A 24,290-nucleotide genomic window follows, 5' to 3' on the forward strand; every position below is an offset into this window, starting at 1 on the left:
GTCTACAATCTAAGGACCAACATTGTTGTGGAATCAATACATGTTGTGTTTGATGATAAAAAGATTGAAGGACTGAAAGATGGAGATTACCATGAGAGCCTCAAATTCGACAATGTGGAGATGGTTAGTGATGACAGTGATGATGAAAGTGATCAAGAAATAGTGTCAAAGGATAATGTAGATAAGTCTACTACCAATGAAGCACAAAACTCAATATCTGTTGAGTTGCATAATGCTTCATCCGTCGGAAGACAATCTGTGTTATCCGTCGGGAGACAACCAGCTTCATCCGTCGGTACTCAAAATTCACCATTCGTCGGGTTATCAAAAGGAGCAGGAAGTCAAGATAGATCACCTATAGAAAGTTCCCCTTTCTCAATTCAAAGATCCACAAACTCAGAGGGAGTTTCTAACAATCAAAACTCAATTACACATCAAGACAACAATGAGGTTTCTTCATCTAGAGCTAATCTACCTCAACAAAGAAAATGGACAAAAGATCACCCCTTTGAGCTTATTATTGGTGATGTTTCTTCTAAAATTTAAAAAAGGAGAGCAACTCAAGAAGAATGTCTATACAGTAGCTTTCTTTCCAAGGAAGAGCCAAAGAAGGTAGAAGAAGCTTTGTTGGATCCTGATTGGATTTTAGCTATGCAGGAGGAGCTAAGCCAATTTGAAAGGAATAATGTATGAAAGCTGGTGCCCAAGCCTAAAGGAAAGAATCCAATAGACACCAAATGGGTATTCAGAAACAAGATGGATGAAAATGGCATAGTAGTTAGGAACAAAGCTAGATTGGTTGCTAAGGGCTATTGTCAACAAGAAGGAATAGATTTTGATGAAACATTTGCTCCTGTTGCAAGACTTGAAGCCATCAGAATCTTCTTAGCCTATGCAGCTCATGCCAGCTTCAAGGTCTATCAAATGGATGTCAAAAGTGCCTTTCTGAATGAAGATTTGGGGGAAGAAGTCTATGTGAGTCAACCTCCTGGTTTTGAAGATCCAAATTTTCCAGAACATGTCTATTATCTTTTAAAAGCACTTTATGGACTGAAGCAAGAACCTAGAGCCTGGTATGACACTTTATCAAAGTTCCTTTTGGAAAATCACTACACAAGAGGTACTGTAGATAAAACTTTATTTTTCAGATATGTTAATGGCTTCAGTATACTTGTTCAAATTTATATAGATGATATTATTTTTGGCTCTACAGATGAGAAACTTTGCAAAAAGTTTGCCAAACTGATGCAAAGTAAGTATGAAATGAGTATGATGGGAGAACTAACTTACTTTCTTGGTTTACAAGTTAAGCAAGTTAGTGATGGAATATACATTAGTCAAACTAAATACATTTTTGATCTTTTAAAGAAGTTTGATCTAGTGGATTGCATATCTGCAAAAACTCACATGGCCACTGCAACTAAGCTTGAATTAAACACTACTGAAAAGTCTGTGGATATTTCAAGTTATAGAGGCATGGTTGGCTCACTTTTGTACTTAACAGCTAGTAGGCCAGATATAATGTTTGCTACATGTTTATGTGCTAGATTTCAGGCTGATCCTAGAGAATCTCACTTAATAGCTATTAAGAGAATTTTCAGATATCTCAAGGGAACACCAAAACTTGGCATTTAGTACCCTAGAGATTCTAGTTTTGATCTAACTGGTTATTCAGATGCAGATTATGCAGGTTTTAGAATTGATAGAAAAAGTACAACAGGAACCTGTCAATTTCTAGGAAACAAGCTTGTGTCCTGGTTCTATAAAAAGCAAAATTCAGTTTCTACTTCTACAGCTGAAGCTGAATATATTGCTGCTGGTAGTTGCTGTGCACAGATATTATGGATGAAAAATCAATTGCTAGATTATGGTTTTCAAGTTGAGAGGATTCCTATTTTCTGTGATAACACAAGTGCAATTGTCATCACTGAAAATCCAGTACAACATTCAAGGACAAAGCATATAGATATCAAGTACCATTTCATAAGGGAACATGTAATGAATGGTACTGTGGAGCTATATTTTGTTCCAAGTGAGAAGCAGCTTGCAGATATCTTTACCAAGCCACTGGATGAATCCACCTTTTCAAGGTTGGTAAGTGAGTTAGGTATGCTTAATTACTCTTAAATCTATATGAGTTAATTTGCAAGTTGAAATGCAGCCATAAATGTAATTGATCTTTCAGTCTTGGATGAAATTTTGGCTAAGTCAAAATTTACATCTCGACGGATGATCTTCATCCATCGAGTTTGATCATCCGTCGGTATACTATTTGCTAATAAAAATCAATTATTTTTCTAGAATATTTTATGTCTCGACGGATAACAGTTTATCCTCATCCGTCGAATTGTCTTAATCTCAGCCGTTAATTTCCTGTACATTATCCATCGAGTATAATTACAGTTTGTAAGCATAACACGACGGATAATGGGTGGAATTTTTACAGTTTATTTTTAAACGGCTATTTTAGGCAATTTCTATTGGTTACTTTATTTTAATTTATTATTTTTATCAGTTATTTTTGAGATAGTATAAAAGCTTATTTCATTTCAATCGCTTTTCTTTTATCATTCTCAATTCAGCTGCTCTAATTTCATTCTCTCTCAAAGCACTTACTCTCTTTCTCTTCAAGCTCTTATTCTCCAACAATGGCACCTGTTGTAAAGATTGTCTCAAACTGGGTTCATTTATGAGAAGAACAATTTCACTGCACTAGTGAACAAGGGTATTCAGCATTCTGGTGATTATCACAAGATGATGGACTTTGTGCAGAATTGCAAGCTCAATTACGCCATGCTGGAATCACCCACAATCTTATGTGAAGTTATTGAAGAGATGTGGACAACTGCTACCTACAACTCTACAGATAAGACCATCACACTCACCATTAAAGGCAAAGAATTCTGTATCAATAGTGATGTGATAAAAGCATGTTTCAAAATTCCTGATGATAATGTGATATAATCAATATGCTTAATTCCATGAACTATACACTTCTTACCTCTAAACTGAGTGACATTAGGAGAATGGGTCTTAGGAAAGAATGGAGTTTCATGTGTGATGTAGTTATAAAGGTTTTCTCAGGAAAGATCAATAATTTTGATTCAGTGAATATTTACATGCTTAACATGCTCTACATGTTAGTTACAGATAAGTATTTTAATTATGGTGACCTTGTCTTGTTTGAGTTAGGTTTTAAATTAGAGTTAAATAAAAGAGGTAAGAATGTGTATTATGCTAGATTTCTTATGATGTTAGCTAACCACCTTTGTGAAGAGATTGTGCTTGAGAACCCTAATAACAAATTAGATTGTTGGGTTCAAGAGAGAAGGCTCATTGCAGATTTGAACAGGGGCAATCATCACAAGGATGTGCCAATGTTCTACTTTCCTGTAATGCAAGCACCTCAGGTAAGTGTGGTAAGTTCACCTATCCCTACAACTATTCCAACCTCAGTAATTTCTTTGAGTTCAAATGTGGCTGTGGCAACTGTGTCAATGACCAAACAGTTGCCTACCCAAGCTACCAAACCTACAATTATTTCAAAATCCAAATCAAAGAAAGCCCCCTCTGGTATCTCCTAAAAGATGCCAGTTGAAAAATCTACTAAAGCCAAAGAAGGGAGTGTAAAGGAGGGTAAGTTAGGTGAGGGAAGGGGTGAACATAAAAGAAACCCCAAGAATAAGGTTGGAGAGTTGAGTGAATCCCAGCATAGCCACACTACGGTTTCCCAACAAACTGCAATGCTTAAAAAGGACAAAAGCTTATTTCTAGCTGCATCATCCCAAAAGGATGTAGCTATTGAACAAAGATCTCAACCAAGAGCACAGGCCAAGAGGGTTAGGGACACAAGCTCACCCCAAACTTATGCCAGAAAGAAGAAATCAAAAACCATTGGGGATGCACAGGGTACACACATTGTGCAAACTGGTGCTAAAGACACAGTCACTGCACCTTCACAAATTCAGTTTGATGTGGCTCCAATAAATGTGGAGACACAACCAAGATCTCTAGTCATAGAAGCACCTCAAACACCCAAATCACCAACAAATTCTCTGGATGTGGATATGACAAACACATCAATTCCTGATTCCCCTTCTTTAACTCTATTGGGGAAGCCAAAATCTAGTGCAAGTGAGCATCATCTTTTAGATGATTTGTTGGCTCACTTGCCAATTCTTTCAGGAACTGTTGTATTATCTGTGCCCAAAATATCTTCAATCAGCACAGAGTCAACAATAGTTTCTATTCCCAGCTCATTCATTTCTACTCTCTCGACGAATATTGCTCATCCGTCGAGTAGTGATTGTATCCCGACGGATAAGCTTGACAGCAGTTATCCGTCGGATAGCAAAACAACTCACTCGATGGATATCACTCATCCATCGGGTATCTCTGCACAGCTTCAAACTTCATTTATTACAAGTGCAGAAGATTTAGTGGTTGTACAGTCACTCTTAGGATTGAGAGAGAAGAGTGTTTTGAGTGAGAGTCTGGGTTGCTCCCAGGAAAAAGGAGAGGAAATGAGTGAAACTATGTAATCCATTTCTTCAGGATTGGCAAAAGAGAGTGAGAGGAGTCCCACCTTAGTAGGTGAATGTGAGGGTGTGAGGGTGGGGAGCCAGGGTGAGACCCTGATGCAACAAAAGAGAGAAAACGAGAGAAATGCAGGTACTGGAGTAATAAGGATGGATGTCATTGCTAATGAGTCAATGAATGTCCAGGATGCAGACAGGGAAGGACTATCTCAGCATTCTAAAGCTGTTATAGATTCCACTTCTCTTGATGCTGGGGAATTTATTCACCCTGTTCCAGCTTATCAACTTCTAGCTGAACATGGCAATGACAATACAGAAAGGATGCTGAATTTCGTGCATACCACACAGTCTATAATGAGAGCTAAGGATGCCATCATAACTTTGCCTTCTACAGCTGGTGATGTGGACTATGAGACTGGTGGTTCAACCGATTTCTTTGGACATGGGAGTGGGGATAGTGAATAAGAAGCAATGGACATAGGGGGAGAAGTAGGCTCAAGTTCAAGATCAGGTATGCCATCATGAGCATTCTCAAAGCACCGTGATGAGCATTATTTCAAGACAACCCTAATCCAGCTAATCAATCAGACAAATACTGCTCTTCAAACCACTACTAATGCCAGCATCAAGAAGCTCCTTTAGGCACATCTAGCCTCCCTGCAACTTCAAAAATCCATGGCTTCCAGCATTCTAGGGATGTAAACACCATGAATGGTGATATTGAGGAGATGAAGAAGGCCATGTCAGACAAGATAGATTCTAAGCTTCCAGAAGCTACAATGCTTGACATCAAAAGGCAATTAAGGAAAAATTCTGATCTTGCAACCAAGATAGATGCCTTGGATACAAGAATGTCAGTCATGGAAGCATCTTTAACAGCCATTCATATTCATCAAGCCCAACAGACAAATTTACTACAACAAATGGTGGCTGCTCAAACCCCCTCCTCACCTCAACTTGATGATAAAAAAAGGGGGAGAAAGGACCAAGTGAGGGGGGAGACCAAGTGAGGGGGAGAGGCTTCAAATTCAAATCAGCAAAGTAATTGTGCCTTCAATTACTATCTCAAAGCCATCAGTTACAGATAGTATAGATCTGATCAATGCAGCAGCAGCCAATATAAGAGCAGCTGATAAGGAGAAGTTGAGTTTAATCAACTAGGAGAAGATTGATGAGGAAATACAGAAGAAGTTTGAACTTGTCAAGGAGCCAGTTAAGTCAGCTATCCATCACTCTCAAGTCAAGCAAATTAGTGTGAATGAGATGAGCATGAATTATCTGGAAAGAGGACAGCCTTTCTGCATTAAATCTTCAAAGGATGAAACAATTCTGAAACCAAGGGTAAATTATTCAAAATCATCATTGAAGAACCCTTTGGATACTGTGTATGAGACACCTAAGCCTGATGAGAAGAAACTTCTGTCAAGATCAATTATTTTTTACAAAGATCCAGCTGATTCAGCTTCAAAAAGAAGAATTGCAAAAATTTTCAGGAATGTGAAAGAAATTTGTGTGGTGGCTGGACATCCTCAATTTGCTCAAGCAAAGAGAGAAGAAAAGGCTAGATTGAAGCAGTAAAAGAAGTAAGCTGCTCTGGATGCTAAAAAGACTAAATAGAAGACAGAGCAAATTGCTATCTTGGCCAAGCTACTTGCTGTAAATTCATCACAACAAATTCCTTCTCAGCCATCTGAAATTACTGAATCAAAGATGCAAGTTGAACAATAGAAGAAATCTCCAAGAATCAAGGTATTGGCTAAAAGAACTAATAGGAAATTGGATATTGTTGACAAGGAATTGGAAGATCAATTTCCTAAGGAATCCACACCATCTACATCTCAAGCATCAAAGCCCTCTGTGGTATTTGAAGATATCAGGGTGGTGGATCCCTACAGGAATATTCATGGTGAACCTATTGTGCTCAAGGATGAGCCAATAGAATGGGAGAACATACCAATTCCTGACTTCAATCTACCGATCCTTAGCAAGCCAAGAAGAACAAAGTCAAGAGCAGTCAAGAAAGTGAAGCTGTCACCTCTCAAATTTAAATCTCTAGTCAAAGCTCAATCGAAAGTCAGTAAGGGAGATTACATGTACTTGTGTCACATCAAAGAATTTTCTGATCTAAAGCTCTATCTAGATGAACTAGATGAAGTAAGAGGAATTGATGCATACAGAAACCTACCTGAAAGGTTAGTGTTCAAGTACAAAGGGGGAAAAGAGATCCAGTGGCCACTTCACAGGATCCTTCAAGAAAGCCAAGCTGTACTGATTAAAGTTTATTCATCCTTCTAGAAGAACTTTGGATTCAACATTACTGCAAGAAGATTGGTACTGAAGAAGATTGAAGAACTTAGGAGTGTTAGAGCTAAAGATGCACTTCCAAAGACTCTAATTATCCCTTACACAGGGAGAAGAGTGCATCTAAGGCCCTACTGGCTAATGGAGTTCATGGATGATAAAGGTGTGAGAAGATTTTTCAGATTAGAAGACCAATTGAGCATCTCCAGCAATGAGACTCTTTTAGAAATGCAAGGAAAGCTAAATCTCTCAGAATCTGATGAACTGGAATTCCACAGGCAGCTCCAAAATCAGATTGAAAAAAACAACAGAAAGCTTGGAAAGAGATCCAGACCTTCAAGGAACTAGATAAATCTGCTCAGGCTAGAGGAGCATCTTGCAAATGACTGTGAGCAAAAACTTTGTACATTTTGTTAATTGAAGCACTTTTCAGTAATATCTACTTTCTTTTAAAGTTATATTGTTAGGGTGTTTTGTTATCATCAAGTATCTCTTAATTTATGGCTACAATTCCAGTTGACATAAATTGGGGGAGATTGTTGCGTATATGTAGTGTACTTGATGATTTCATGAACAAAACACCTTGGTAGATTTTACTTGGTGAAATTATGTAACACTCAACAAATAGGATTTATAGTCCCGACGGATGACTCATTATAGTCCTGACGGATGATGACTTATTATCCATCGAGTGAGTAGCTTATGTAACAATAAGTCTGTAGCACATTTCTGCATACACCATTGTATAGATTCTGTAAGTAGTATTCCAGTCATGTTGACTTTAACTAGATATGCAGAATAGGTTGATTAATTGTACATAGATGATGTCTTGTAATTCTGCATAAATGAAATGAAGTCAAGTGCCAGATTGCTACTCGACGGATAAACTACAATGAAGTCGACGGATGATCAACTAGACAACCCGACGGATGATCAATAACTCGACGGATGATCATAAACCCGACGGATAAAATATTCAAATATCTGTTGACAGTGACAACACGGTCACATGCGTCGAGTGGATGCAAATGGAATGTGGTAGCCTATTCAAATGGGTTTTCGAGAACAAAGAAGCATTGCCATTTCCATGCTATTATGAAGATATTCAAAGATGCTGGAATAGAGTAATGAAGTAGAATTGTAATAGACTAGATAGTTTTTGTTTTATTATCCTGTCTCATTACTTTGTAATCTTGGTGATATATAAACCAAGAAGTAGCAACTAAGAAACTATCGATCTAAGCAGAAAAACAGAGAAATATTTGTAAGCAGAATTCTCAGCATTTCTCTGTAGTCTTAGTTGTTCAATTATTGTAAGCAGCTGTGAGCATTTTGCACACAGGGTTATCTCGATAAATATAATATATATCTCTGGTGGAATCATTCATATCCACCATAAAGTTTTTAAAGACTCTTGTTTTTAATTACTTGTGTTTTGATTCACTTAAGTCTTCATTCCGTATTCTTCCAATCAATTCACACTATATATATATATATATATTTGAGTTAGAACATTTTTTATTCAAGAAAAAGTTTCAAGAATTCCATTCAACCCCCCTTTTGTAATTCTTGTTATATTGTTAAGGGACTAACAACGACACATGTTATAACTGCACCTGATTTATCTGAACCATTTGAAATGATGTGCGATGCAAGCGATTATGCAGTTGGAGCAGTTCTTGGGCAACACAAGAATAATATATTTCATATAGTCTACTATGCTAGTAAGACTCTTAATGCTGCTCAACTGAATTAGACCACTACTGAAAAAGAACTTTTGGCTATCGTCTATGGTTTTGAGAAATTTCTATCCTATCTACTTGGGATGAAGGTGACGGTCTTCACTGATCATGCTGCAATTCGATATCTCATCTCGAAGAAGGAATCGAAACCTAGGTTGATTCGATGGGTTCTTTTACTTCAGGAGTTTGAGTTAGAGATCAAGGACAGAAAAGGGACTGAAAATCAAGTCGCCGATCATCTCTCACATTTAGAGGATCCAATTGCTACTTCACAAGATAAGTCTTTGATTAATGAATCTTTTCCCGACGAGCAGTTATTTGGAGTACAAGCAGAAGAACCATGGTTCGCCGATATAGTGAACTACCTTGTGAGTAACGTTATGCCTCCAGAGTTGACATCCGCTCAAAGGAAGAAGTTTCTACATCAAGGGAAGTGGTATATGTGGGATGACCCATTTCTTTTTCATCAAGGTGCTAACCAAATCATCAGGAGATGTATTCTTTAAAGGGAAACAGAGGGATCTTGTGAGATTGTCACTCAACGGTTTGTGGAGGACATTATGGTGGAGAAAAGAAAGTATCTCGTATTATATAAGAGGGTTTCTTTTGGCTAACTTTGTTTAAACATGCTCATTAGTTCGTTTTGAAATGTGATCGATGTCAACGTGTAGGTAATATGTCTAAGAGGGATGAGATGCCTCTCAATGTGCTTCTCGAGGTCGAAGTATTCGATATTTGGGGAATTGACTTCATGGGGCCATTTGTATCATCTTATAACAATCAGTATATCTTGTTGGGGGTTGATTCTGGGTCAAAATGGGTTGAAGTTAAGGCATTGCCAATGAACGATACGAAGGTAGTGCTTAATTTCTTCACAAGCAGATATTCATAAGATTTCGAACTCCAAGAGTCATAATCAGTGATGAGGGGTCGCATTTTTGTAACCGCAAGTTCACTGCTATGATGCAAAGGTAGAATGTGAATCATCGTAATGCTACGGCTTATCATCCTCAGACGAATGTCAAGCCGAGGTATCTAACAGGGAGATCAAGCCCATTTTAGAGAAAGTTGTGTGTCCATCGAGAAAAGATTGGTCTTTGAAGTTTGATGAAGCTATTTGGGCATATCGAACAGCATACAAGACTCCGCTAAGGATGTCACCGTATCAGTTGGTTTCTGGTAAGGGGTTTCATTTACAGGTGGAGCTAGAGCATAAAGCTTATTGTGCTTTGAAGAAATTGAATCTAGATTTGGATGCTACTGGAAAAAAAAAGAATGCTTCAATTGAATGAGCTCGACGAGTTTCGACTTCATGCTTATGAGAATAACAAAATGTATAAGGAGAAAGTCAAGAGGTAGCATGATCGGGGTCTAGTGCTCAAATCATTTATGCCGGGGCAACAAGTTCTTTTGTTCAACTCTCGTCTCCGTTTTTTTCCTGGAAAGTTGATGTCAAGATGGCCAGGGCCGTTTGTTGTCAAAACTGTGTTTCCACATGGAGCGGTGGAGATTTTTGAGAATGATCTGGGCCAAGCGTTCAAGGTAAATGGTTAAAGGTTGAAGCATTACTATAGTGACACGGCAAACCGCGAGGTGGTTATGTTGGATTTTAAACGCAGCGGGGGCATGGCAAAACACTTTTACACATACTAAATCCAAATAAAAGCATATAAATCGTTTATAAAAATTCGAGGGATCGAATCTAACCTTTAAAATAATTCGGAGACAACGATCAGAGATCCTTAGCAGTTGCTCCTCAAGTGTGAAGCACTCCACCGGTATCCACCAAGAAAACGATGTTAAGGAGGAGGAAGGAGGTGGAGAGAATTGGGTTTTCCAAACTTTTTGGGTTTTTCTGGGTCGAATCAAAAATAGGGTCTATAATAGTGTATTTATAGGCAAAATTTTCAGCTGAAATTTTCCCATAAATATTATTATTATTATTCCATTTATTATTCTCATTAATAATTAAAACACCTTTTAATTATTAATTCTTTTTCTAAACACTTTAGAAATAATTCTCTCTCTAGATTTAATTTCAAAAATTAAATCCTTAATTAATAATATTAAGAACTTTTCTTAATTAATTTATAATCAATTAAATCTCATTTAATCAATTATTAAATTTGCCAATTAATTATTTATTTCACAAATAAATAATTATTTAGCCATTATTAATTAATTCCTCCACCATTAAATCATTCTCTTTTTATGGTGTGACCCTGTAGGTTCAATATTAAGCCGGTAGTAGAAATAAATAATAACAAAACTATTTTATCATTATTTATATAAATTCTATAATTTATTAAATATGATTAATTAATTAATCACATTTATTCTACATCGTGAGGGATACTTCTCAGCATATCGCGACTATCCGGATAATATGAATTCACTGCTTAGAATACCAAGAACCTATTCAGTGAATAGTTACCGTACAATAAACTCCTTCTACCCTACAATGTCCCGATTAAATACAAGGCATGGATCTCGTGTCAAGCCTATCTAATTCAATCACTTGCTTACTATTTACTATGCGTAGTTCTATGCAAATTAGAAACTCCTTTCTAATTTCATTTACTCTGGCCAGAGATTCCTGAACTAGCATAAGTGGATCAGCCTTGAACATTCGCTTCCTTCACTGGAAGTGGTAGATCCTTTATTGATCATACACTATCTTCATGTACAAATTCCTATACCCAGTAGAGCCCTAATAATTGTCCCTGGAGAATAAGAACTAAACCAAAGTATAGTTCAGTGTACATAAGATTACTATGATGACCTCAAGTCTAAGGATACTTGTACAACTATCACTATGTGAACAACTGCTGACACGTGAGTAAACTCCATCAGTTGTTCAGCTATGCGAGTCATGTTCAGTGAACTTATTCTAGAATAAGCACCTACATACTAGATATAGTCACCACACAAATGTCTATGAGAACAGACATCCTTCATAATGAAGCAAGCATAGTATGTACCGATCTTTGCGGATTATTAATTACCAGTTAGTAATCCTACGACCAGGAACTATTTAAGTTTAGAGTTATCATCTTTTAGGTCTCACTATTATGATCTCATCATAATCCATAAAAAGCTTTACTCTAAACTATGGTATATCTTATTTAAACACTTAAATAGATAGAGCCCGTAATAAAAACAAAACAAGTCTTTTATTAATATCAATGAAATCAAAATAGATTACATAAAAGTTATTCCTAAATCCTAATACCTGATTGGACTTAGGACATATTCCTTTCAATCTCCCACTTGTACTAAAGCCAATCACTCTGGTATCTAATACCCATCATAGTCTTTATGACGATCAAAGTGACTTTCAGAAAGTAGCTTTGTGAGTGGGTCTGCTAATGTGTGTCAACTCTATTTCAATACAATACAAGAAATGTTACCGCGCTCCCACTAACCCTTTTGTAAACGCATGGTTCATCTACGTTTTTGATAAAATGAAACTCTTTGATTGTCTCATCAAAACGAATGTTCCATCTTTCGAGAAGCTTGCTTTAAACCACATCTGGTTCGCAGTAGCTTACACACTAGGTTTTCATTTCTCTTGGAAAGAAAACCATCAGGCTATTTGCCAGATCTCATAGTCGTAGTAAGCAGCAATCGCAAGCAAAATCCGAACTGATTATAACAGGGCTACAGGTAAAAGGTTTCATCAAAGTCAATCCATTGCCTTTGTTTGAATTCTTTTTCCACAAGCCTGGCCTTATAGGTCTCCACCTAGCCATCTGCTTCAATCATTCTTTCGTATACCGTATACATAGATTCTATTCCGGATTTCATGGCACTATGCCATTTCTCTGAGTCAACAATACTCATAGCCTCATTATAGGTCACAGGGTCGTCATCATCAATGATCGACAACTCATTGTCATTCTCAATGACAAGGCCATATTACCTCTCAGGTTGGCGAGACACTCTCCCTGATCTATGAATGGGCTGTTCCACAAAAGGTTGTTCAGTCAGAACATGTGTTTCCACTCGATCTGTAGTAGTTTGTGCTTTTTGAACTTCATCAAGTTCAATTTTGCTCCCACTGTTTCCTTCAAGGATAAACTCCTTTTCCAAGAAGGTAGCATGTCTGGAGACAAACACCCGATGATCGGTGTAAAAGTAATACCCTAAAGTCTCTTTAGGATATCCCACAAAACTACATTTTACGGATTGATATTCCAGCTTATCTGGGTCAACTTACTTGACATAAGCTGGGCATCCCCAAATCTTAACGTGTTTAAGACTCGGTTTCCTTTCTTTCCATATCTCATACGAAGTTTGAGGAACAGATTTTGGAAGGCACCTTATTCAGTAAATATGCTGAGGTTTCCAATGCATCACCCCATAGGAATACTGGAAGATTTGCATAGCTCATCATGGACCAAACTATGTCTAACAAAGTTCGATTTCTCCTTTCAGATACCAATCTGGAGGAGTCCACTGGGACACTATACCATTTACTTTGAGATAATCTAGAAACACTCCATTAAAATATTCACCACCTCGATCTGATCAAAGAATTATAATACTATGTTTGGTTTGTTTCTCCACTTCATACTTATACACTTTGAACTTTTCAAAGGCTTTAGACTTGTGTTTCATCAAACACATATCCGAATCCAGATCTATCATCTATGAAAATAATGAAGTATGAAAATCCACCCATGGCTTGCATAGACATTGGTCCACATACATCTGTGTGTACCATTCCTAGCAAATTTGTAGCCCTCTCTCCATGTCTACTAAATGGAGACTGCAGTGCCACTATAAAGTGAGATTTTCATCATCCCTTTTCTTTTATTAGTTTGTTCAATCTGAAGTAAATTATGTCACATATATACAGACCATTATTTAAAGCACCACGTCCATAAAGAATATTATCTCTAAGAATAGAACATTCATTATTCTCAATAATAAATGAAAATCCAGCCAAGTCTAACATGGGAATAATATTCCTCACAATCGAGGGAACAAAATAACAATTATTTAAAACAATAGTCTTGCCCGTAGGCATATGTAAATGAAATGATTATACATCTTTAGCAGCAACTCTTGCTCCATTTCCCATCAGTTGAATCACCTCCTCTTCCTCAAGAGTCCTACTTCTCCTTGGTCCCTGCAACAAATTGCAGATGTCAGAACCATAGGCGGTATCTAATACCCAAGTAGAAATTTGGCTTAATGAGATATTCACTTCTATCATGAACATACCTGAATCAGAAGCGGTAGTCTCACTACCCTTCTTCTTCTTCAATTCTGCAAGGTAAACCTTGCAGTTCTTCTTCCAGTGCCCCACCTTGTTACAGTGAAAGCAAACAACTTTGCTCTTGGGGTCTTCAGCCTTTGGTGAAACCGGCGTTTTCTCACCTACTTTCTTCTTCTTGGAAGAGTTCCTCTTCCTTTTCTTAGGATTGGAACCTTCACCAATTAGAAGAACAGAACTCTTCTTAGGGGGAAAATTCGATTCCGCAGTCTTCAACATGTTGTGGAGTTCAGGCAGGCTGACATCCAACTTATTCATGTGAAAGTTCACAACAAACTGTGAGAACGAACTCGGAAGCGATTGCAAGACCAAGTCTTGGCTCAGCTCCCCATCCATGGCAAAACCAAGTTGTCCAAGACGTTCAATCAAATTGATCATCTTAAGTACATGGTCATTCACAGATGATCCCTCAGACATCCTACAACCGAACAGCTCCTTCGATATCTCATATCGAGCTGTCCTCCCCGCCACATCATACAACTCTTGTAGATGCATTAGGATAGTGTGAGCATCCATATGCTCATGTTGCTTCTGTAGCTCAATGTTCATGGAAGCTAGCATGATGCATTGAGCAACATTTGCATCATCTATCGACCTACGATACACAACATGTTCATCATTATGTGCATCACTAGCAGGTTCAGTAGGCTTAGGTGAGTCAATCACGTATTACAGCTTCTCAATCCTGAGAAAAATTCTCAAGTTTCGAAGCCAGTCAGCATAATTAGGACCAGTCAACTTGTGAGCATCTAGTAAGCTCCTGAGTGATAGTGCAGAAGACATAATGTATATTGTAAATCTGTAAATGATAAACACATAACAACACTTAGCAAATATTCGATTTCATTTTAAAACACTATATGAATCGGGTCTTTATTCATAAGTGGCTCCCACTAGTTTATCTAATTTATTCAACCCCCTACGTGAAAAATAAGCATTCATAATGTTAGTGGGAATAGGGATCCTACATTCCATTACACAACCTCGGCTGTGGCACGAAACGCCATGTAATGTTCAATAGGCAGACAACTCTTGTCAATTACATCTAATGTTATTCCCTAATCAAACTTTAGCCTCTTGAATAATTGAGTCACGGCTATGGCACGACAAACTCAATATTCTAAGTCAAGTCTAACCCAACATTCCGTATAATTGAATCAGTCCTCAAAGGCCCACGGCTGTGGCACGTAACGACCTTTAGATTCTTATTCAATGTACACATCTCTATGTAATAGACAAGTATTTCTTATTCCGAAATCAAAGCCCTCGGCTGTGGCACGAAATGACAATGATTTAAAAATAAGAACTACTTTCTATCATGTTGGAAGGCTATGACCGACACAAGCCCGTTGTGTCATTGGCCAATTACTACTTGATATTATTTAATTTTAGAGGGATTATATTACGTTACAATCATAATCATATTATAAAGAGATTCTTCCTTTTAAATTAAATATTTCAAATCAATAATCAGATGATTCCCAGATCGGGTGGAGCATTGTCAAGAGGCGTCACTTAATAACCTTTTTTTACAGATAGAAATCTGTTGTTGACAGAATCATCCTTTCTCTCATATCGAAAATTCATATTCAATTACGTGTTTGACAAACACAAGAATCTCATGATTGTATTCATAATATTGTTATTAAGGTTATGAAACAATTTCACTATACTAGGTTGTCTAACAAACGCCTTATGTTCATTTAAGTTCACCTAAATCTATCATCGCATGATAAACTAAGCATATATCACATATATAAACTTGAATAAACATCAAGGTAGGCATGTTACATCATCTAGCACATTAGTCTAAGCATTATGCATCTCTATGTATCACATGAAGCATTTAAAAGCAATTAAAATAATCAAAAACAACTTTAAAACACTTCATGGAAATATAAACAGTTCAAAACTTTTATATAAACTAAAATTGATCACTCCATTAGATCCGTCTCGGAAAAACGAATCCAACGGTATATTGCACGCCCAAAACGGAGTTACGAAACTCCTAGAAAATCAATTTTAATATGGATAGTCGGGCTGTAACGCATTACAGGAACGCGTTACAAACCCTATAACGCATTCCGGTGATGCGTTACAACCCTTTTAACCAATTAAAAGGTATAACGCATTCCGTAAATGCACCACAGGTGTGTAACGCATTCCCGGAATGCGCGACACCCTTTTATTTTTTTATTTTTTTTCTTTATTTCTTGCAACAACCGCCTTTTCTCTCCTCGGTTGCCGTGCATGTCAGTCCTGCCATGTCTGTCTCCTTTCTCCGTGCAGCAGCAGTACAGCAACAGACAAAGCAACAGCAGATATACAGATATATACATACATACAATTCATATATATATAATTATTTAATTACGAATTTAATTGCAACAATTTCAAAAATTCATAATAAAAAATCTATACATCCTAAAATTATGAAAAAAATACCCAGACGATCTACAACACTTGTAGAACCCAGATCAACATTCAAAATTATTCTGAGAAACGATTTCTCATCAGACAAAATTAATTCATGATATAACTTGTAAAAATCATAATTAATTCATACAAGCAAATAAAATTCTGAAATTTTTACCACAGATCTATATGCATACAACCTATGCTCTGATACCATTGTTGGATTTTAAACGCAGCGGGGGCATGGCAAAACACTTTTACACATACTAAATCCAAATAAAGCATATAAATCGTGAATAAAAATTCGAGGGATCGAATCTAACCTTTAGAATAATTCGGAGACAACGATCAGAGATCCTTAGCAGTTGCTCCTTAAGTGTGAAGCACTCCACCGGTATCCACCAAGAAAACGATGTTAAGGAGGAGGAAGGAGGTGGAGAGAATTGGGTTTTCCAAACTTTTTGGGTTTTTGTGGGTCGAATCAAAAATAGGGTCTATAATAGTGTATTTATAGGCAAAATTTTTCAGATGAAATTTTCCCATAAATATTATTATTATGATCCCATTTATTATTCTCATTAATAATTAAAACACCTTTTAATTATTAATTCTTTTTTCTAAACACTTTAGAAATAATTCTCTCTCTAGATTTAATTTCAAAAATTAAATCCTTAATTAATAATATTAAGAACTTTTCTTAATTAATTTATAATCAATTAAATCTCATTTAATCAATTATTAAATTTGAAAAAATTAATTATTTATTTCACAAATAAATAATTATTTAGCCATTATTAATTAATTCCTCCACCATTAAATCATTCTCTTTTTATGGTGTGACCCTGTAGGTTCAATATTAAGCCGGTAGTAGAAATAAATAATAACAAAACTATTTTATCATTATTTATATAAATTCTCTAATTTATTAAATATGATTAATTAATTAATCACATTTATTCTACATCGTGAGGGATACTTCTCAGCATATCGCGACTATCCGGATAATATGAATTCACTGCTGAGAATACCAAGAACCTATTCAGTGAATAGTTACCGTACAATAAACTCCTTCTACCCTACAATGTCCCGATTAAATACAAGGCATGGATCTCGTGTCAAGCCTATCTAATACAATCACTTGCTTACCATTTACTATGCGTAGTTCTATGCAAATTAGAAACTCCTTTCTAATTTCATTTACTCTGGCCAGAGATTCCTGAACTAGCATAAGTGGATCAGCCTTGAACATTCGCTTCCTTCACTGGAAGGGGTAGATCCTTTATTGATCATACACTATCTTCGTGTACAAATTCCTATACCCAGTAGAGCCCTAATAATTGTCCCTGGAGACTAAGAACTAAACCAAAGCATAGTTCATTGTACACAAGATTACTATGATGACCTCAAGTCTAAGGATACTTGTACAACTATCACTATGTGAACAACTGCTGACACGTGAGTGAACTCCATCAGTTGTTCAGCTGTGCGAGTCATGTTCAGTGAACTTATTCTATAATAAGCACCTACATACTAGCTATAGTGTCACCACACAAATGTCTATGAGAACAGACATCCTTCATAATGAAGCAAGCATAGTATGTACCGATCTTTGCGGATTATAATTACCAGTTAGTAATCCTACGACCAGGAACTATTTAAGTTTAGAGTTATCATCTTTTAGGTCTCACTATTATGATCTCATCATAATCCATAAAAAGCTTTACTCTAAACTATGGTATATCTTATTTAAACACTTAAATAGATAGAGCCCGTAATAAAAACAAAACAAGTCTTTTATTAATATCAATGAAATCAAAACAGATTACATAAAAGTTATTCCTAAATCCTAATACCTGATTGGACTTAGGACATATTCCTTTCAGGTTAGTGCCGTTTTGTTGTCCGTTTGATCTCGAGTGTTTATGTCAAGCTAATGACATAAATCAAGCGCTTCTTGGGAGGTAACCCAAGTTTGTTGTACATTAGTAGGTAGAGGAAGTAAGAAGAAAAGAGAAAAACATAAAAAGAGAAAATTATGTGGATTTGGGGATGGTGATTTATCAGGGTATTCTGAAGTTCTTGAGGGGGAGTACCACAGGGTCTATACCGTATGCGTCCGTTGTGACGAAGTTGTGCATGGCAGTTGGTGTTCATTGTCCAGCACATGAGCAGTTGCAGATCCCTAGTGCTCCTATTGACAGCACCACTTTAGCAACGATGCAAGAGTGGGATGGAGGAAAGCCCGATCTGAAGGGGCTTGGTTATACTTTTGACCATCTACCTGGTGCCACTCAGGCGAGCAGGACTGCTTGGAGATCTCAGCTAGGAGATGAGTTGGGCCCATCGCAGCAGGCGCATGAGGAGGAGGAAGGAGCTGATGTTGGAGCTGGCATGAGCATGGAGCAGTATAGGCGTTTGGCTAGGACGATGGATGTGATACATGACATCCACAGCAGGTTTGCACGTGCTCTCACCCAGGCATTGGGGATAGCTTTTAGAGCCACATGTGTTGATATCCAGTGGCCAGTCTTTGGTGAGGATTCCATGTATCCACCTCCGGACACGCCTGACACTCCACCCGTTGAGGGTGAGGATCTTGATTCAGATTAGGTATGCCTGATTTCTTACTATTACCTTCATTGAGGACAATGAATATTTTAAGTTTGGGAGTAGTAGTTGAAGGAATATATGTTTGTGTGAGTCACATATAGTTTTCATATTCATGATAGTTTAGTTCATCTAGTTACATTTTTTCCATGAAGTTTTTTTTATTTTATTTTTGGTAGTTTTTATAATAGTTTGTTCATATAGTTCATGCATTTGCATTATAGCATGATCCCATAGATGATTTTTCCGATTGACCTGTGATATTGATGCTAGTGTAGTGATATCATAATTAGTGATGTTGAGTCATATTAAGTTGATTTGCATGCTAGAGACACTTGTATTTCACTAAGTCTTGGAGGTTGCTTAAGTGCTAGATCATGATCATAGTTTTTTTGTTTGTTGAGGTTTAATCGCTTGTTTATATTTAAAATTTAGGATATTCTCTTAATAATAAAATAACATGGATTTTTAGAAATTGGAGAAAAATTGGATTTCATTGCTAGTTGTTGTGGCTAGGTGTCTAATGGCTAGTAGCCGGCTCATATTTATATGAGTAGTCTAGGGTTGAACGAGATGGAGTGAAACGCACTCGTTCAGAAATTGGGATAAAAGAAAAGAAAAGGAAAAAAAAGAAAAAGAAAAAAAAGAAAGCAAAAAGAAAAAAAGAAAAAAAATAATAAGTGTTATGTATAATTGATCACGAGTGGGCTCTTTAGTACTCAAGTTATTAAGTTCTTAGGGGACTTTTTGCCTAGTAACCTAAGGCTTTTATAGTTTGGGATCCGCTAACCTAACGCTCGCTACATGGGTACTATTGTATAAGTCTTTTTTGGACCTCGCTCATTGCACGATCAAATAAGCATATTTGTGCTGTTTTGTTTGAATAAAAGCATGAATCCATATAAAACTCCAATATAAAAATTGAAATGTTATAAGTCATTTTGAGTGTAGCTTTTTATTTTATTTTAACCTTGTGATTGCCTTGATGAGTAGTGAGTCATGATTATTGATCTAGTCGCGATAGTATATTTGTAAGCATTTGCACACACGCACATCTCTAGTTTGTAAGTTGATTTTTATGGTTTGATTGATCTTTATGCGAGTAACTGCATTTGTTGAGATGTTGCTTGTTGATTGGTTTAGTTATTCTATTGGGATCTTTTCATTCATTTAGTTGCATTCATGCATTTTTGTTTCTTGTTATTTGAGTCTGTTTATGCTTGAGGACAAGCATCGATTAAAGTTTGGGGGTATGTTGAGTGGCATTTATGATACTTTATAATGCTCTATTAAGCTTTGAATTGATGCAATTATACTCGAATTGTTGGTATTTTAATGTGTTTTCTAGTGTTTTTGCATTTCATGCATTATTCTAAGAATCAGGTGAATTAGCATTGTTTTGATGCTAATATGGTGTTAGGATGGTGTCCAAAGCATAAAGCTCAATAAGCCAACTCAATTGCAGCAAGAATTAAAGAAATGAAGAAGTTTTTTCCAGAAGCACGGCCCGCTCGCGCTGGTCTAGCGCGCGCACGCGCCCAAGCAAAAGGAGGACAGCGCGCCCGTGCTAATGAAGCGCGCGGCCGCGCCGGGTCGGGAGATTTGAATCCTGATTCTACTCAAATTCCAATTGGAGGAATTCTACTTGCATGGGCTGCTATATATACTTAAATAAAGGACGTTTTCAAAGAAAGGGATGTACCAGAGCACAAGGAGAGTCGTAAGAAGACCGTGTTAGCACGATTCAACGAAGACGAAGAAGATCTTGTTTTTACTTGTGAATCTTTATTCTAAGTTATAACTTTGATGCTAGTTTTCATATTCGTGAACCTTACTCTTATTTCGTACTTGGTTTTATTATTTATTGAGTATAAAGACTACGTTTATTATACCGTACTTTAATCGGAACCCATGTTGATGATGAGTCCGATTATGGGCTAATTGTTATTGTGGGGTTCTAGCGGATTTACTTATGGATTTCTTTAGTTAAATTGTTTCGATACCTTAGTGTGTGGTGATTGTATGATAACCTATTATTGGTTGTGCTTATTCATCTTATGAGCATCGCGAACTTATAAGATAGCGTGTTAATCTTTAATGAAGTGATAGTAAAATTTAAGGATTTAGAACTTGTCATGCTAGCATAGAGGTTCATGTGTTATTGTTATGCATGATTCGTAGGTAATTTTAACCATCTTACTTGCCCTGTGTAATCATGATATATAACTTGTGCTTTAAGCCTTTATGTTGTCAAATTCTATAGACATATAGGGTCTCAATATAATTGGTATCTATCCAGCTTCTATCTCTTTTGTGGATGTCTGGTAGTATGTTATTCGTGCAATGAAAGTTGGTGTTTAGCAGTTTCGTGTTATCTGATTAGTGTCATCACCATTGCATGCTAAGGTTAAGAATAATAAGGCTATTGAATGAAGTATTTAATGAAGTTAGAATCTCATGTTTGTCTCATATAATATACAACTCTCTTACTCTCTTAGTTATAATTACTAGTTTAAATCGTACTTATAATTAAAACCCCAATTTGTTATCGTCTTAGCATTGGATAATAACCATATCATCGGTGCATAAGTGCATAAATTACTTAGTTAACCAAAGCCAGTCTCTGTGGGAATGAACTAGAAACAATTCTATATTACTTGCGAACACGTATACTTGCATGAATTATTAGCGCATGTTTAGCCCTAACAACAACATGGACCCTAACCGAATCATGTTTACGATTACACAAAAACTATTATACTAACTGCAAGTTTACATGCATACATGGTAGTAATAAAAATATTAATTATCATTCATGACATGCCCAAGCGAATTATCGAAGAAAACAGAGAGAACGTACCTGAAGGAGTGAATTTCTGTACAAGCTATTATTATTGTCTAAATGGCTCCATATATAAGCACATAAAACCCTAATTTTGATAAGGTAATTCTTAAATTTTTCTCTATAATCTTATACAACCTATCCAAGTAAATTCCTAAAATAAAATATTTGACACACACAAATACCTAATTAAGAAGATATCGATTTGCTAATTTTATACTCACGCTTCTTTCCACAAATAATAAATCTTTTACCAATTTAAACAACTTGCACAAAAAGATTTCCAGAATATTCTAATTTAGAAATATTTATTTAAACAAATTAATATCTAATTTCTAATAAATAAATTAAATTTAAAAGTACGAATTTTACATTCTTCCCTCCTTAAAAGAATCTGGTCGCCAAATTCACAAATTAAATAAATTAATTAAATTAAATAAGTCAACAAAGAAAACAAATCAAACCTTAATTGCGATAGCTGTCATTTCCTGTGAGCTGAAACACGCGTCCTTTGCCCATCTTATTATTTTCTTCCTTTCTTGGTGGCGGATTGTGAGGACATTGAGCAATTCTGTGTTCGACTTCCCCGCAATGAAAATATGCGCCTTTGTTCCAACTACATTCCGTATGTGCATGGTTCCCGCCACACCTGGTGCAAATTTCTTGATTTCCTAGAACACCACCTTGATTGTACACGTGTTGTTTCTTGAGTGGTCCCCCTTGAAAAGATTGTCCACCATTTTGAGTGAACCGCCTCTTATTCCAGCTGCCAGACGCCTTTTCAGATTCTGCCAAGCCTCTCTCAATCACTAATGCTTTGTTTAGGACAGCCTCGGTTGTCTGAAGTTCAAAAGACGTCACGGAGTTCCTGATATCACTTCGAAGTCCTTCTTCCAATCTTCTTGCTCGACTGCTCTCATCTGCCACTAAGGTCAACGCGTACTTCACAAGCTTTGAAATTCTGCTTCGTATTGAATGACGGTTCTGTCACCTTGCTGAAGCCGAATGAAGTCCCTCTCTTTTCACAGACGAACTGTTCTAGGAAAGTAATTTTTCTCTAAATCCTTCTTGAACTTTGCCCAAGTGTACAGTTCTGGATTTTCTTTAAGATTTGCCGTCTCATTCTTCCTCTTCTCCAAGAGCCACCATTCGTAAGCGCTTTCTTGCAATTGGTACATAGCTAAGGTCACCTTCTGCTGCTCTTCCAAGAAGTCTGAAAGCTTTTTCCATCTCCTATATCCATATCTCCAATACTGCCAGATCAGTTGCTCTATCAAAAGTTGGCGGGTTCAAACATTTGAACTGAGAGACGATGTTGGGCTTTGGTTGCTGATTCACAAGTACAACTAGAGTTTCAACCAGCTGGTCAAAGGCGTTTCCTCCTTCATCATTGTTGCCCTGATTTTTATTGTTGTTCTGATTTTCGTTGTTGTTCTGGTTGTTACCGTTCTCCCCGTTCATCTTTTTCTAAAACACACAAAATAATTTCTTAACGTATAGTCAATAATCAAAAAGCACAAAGTCAAGCATATCAAATAATCACACTGTTAGGGTTTATACTGAAATATTCTTTTGAAGTATATACTTTAATAATAAATTATTTGAGAATCTTGAATGCATGTTTTCACATAGTCTGTATATTATATATTGTAGACAATCTAGTATCAAATAGGATAGCAGAAGATTAGATTGTCAAACTCCTTATATAATATAATAAAGGTTCACAGTCTAAGTGGTATTAGACAAACCACTGGAACAGCTAAAGTATTATTTAGAAATAGTTTATCTTGACTATTAAATAAAACTTGTATACTTTGTGTATATTGAACGGGATCAAAATAGTAGAATAATTGTTTCTTTTATTCTGTCAATAAAGAAGAACTAAGATTCTACGATATTATTATTGCTTAGGTTCTTAATCGGGATGTAGTAATTGACACTTATATTTAATGCACATGCCTTGATTCATACATTAAGTAATTTATTTTAAATTACAAATTTATGTATTGGGCAATGACATTATATACAGAGTGGGATATTAACTATAAAAGGAACTAGTATCCGAAAAATATATTCGGGTGATGATGTCCTCTTGAAAGCTCATAAAGATAATTATGCTTTAGTCCTGCAGGCAGATTTGTTCTTGCATAATTATAAGGTTGAGTGGATGATCAAGGATAAAAGATATTGATTAAATTAATTGTCAGAAATTAATTTAATTAATGGACATGCGATATCTTAAACATGGGGAATTTATAAGCAATTAATATGGGAGCCGAATTAAATAATTAATTTACAGAATTAGGAAAGGTAGTGCAAATATTAATTCTTTAGTGGATTGAATTAATATTTAATGACATTGGGCGTGGCCCGGAATGTCATTAGAAGGCCTAACCTAATGGTCCATGATCCCTACTGTAGCCTATAAATATTCTCATTCTCCTAAAGCTAGGGTTAACACAAAAAAACGAAATCACATCCTAGGGTTTGAGAGAGGCGGCCATTTTTCTCAAGGAGCCCGCCAGGGTTTTGGAATTTCGGAGCTTTGGGAGAGGTACACCTTG

Source organism: Apium graveolens, chromosome 4 (assembly GCF_009905375.1).
Source record: "Apium graveolens cultivar Ventura chromosome 4, ASM990537v1, whole genome shotgun sequence".
In the NCBI taxonomy this organism is placed as follows: domain Eukaryota; kingdom Viridiplantae; phylum Streptophyta; class Magnoliopsida; order Apiales; family Apiaceae; genus Apium; species Apium graveolens.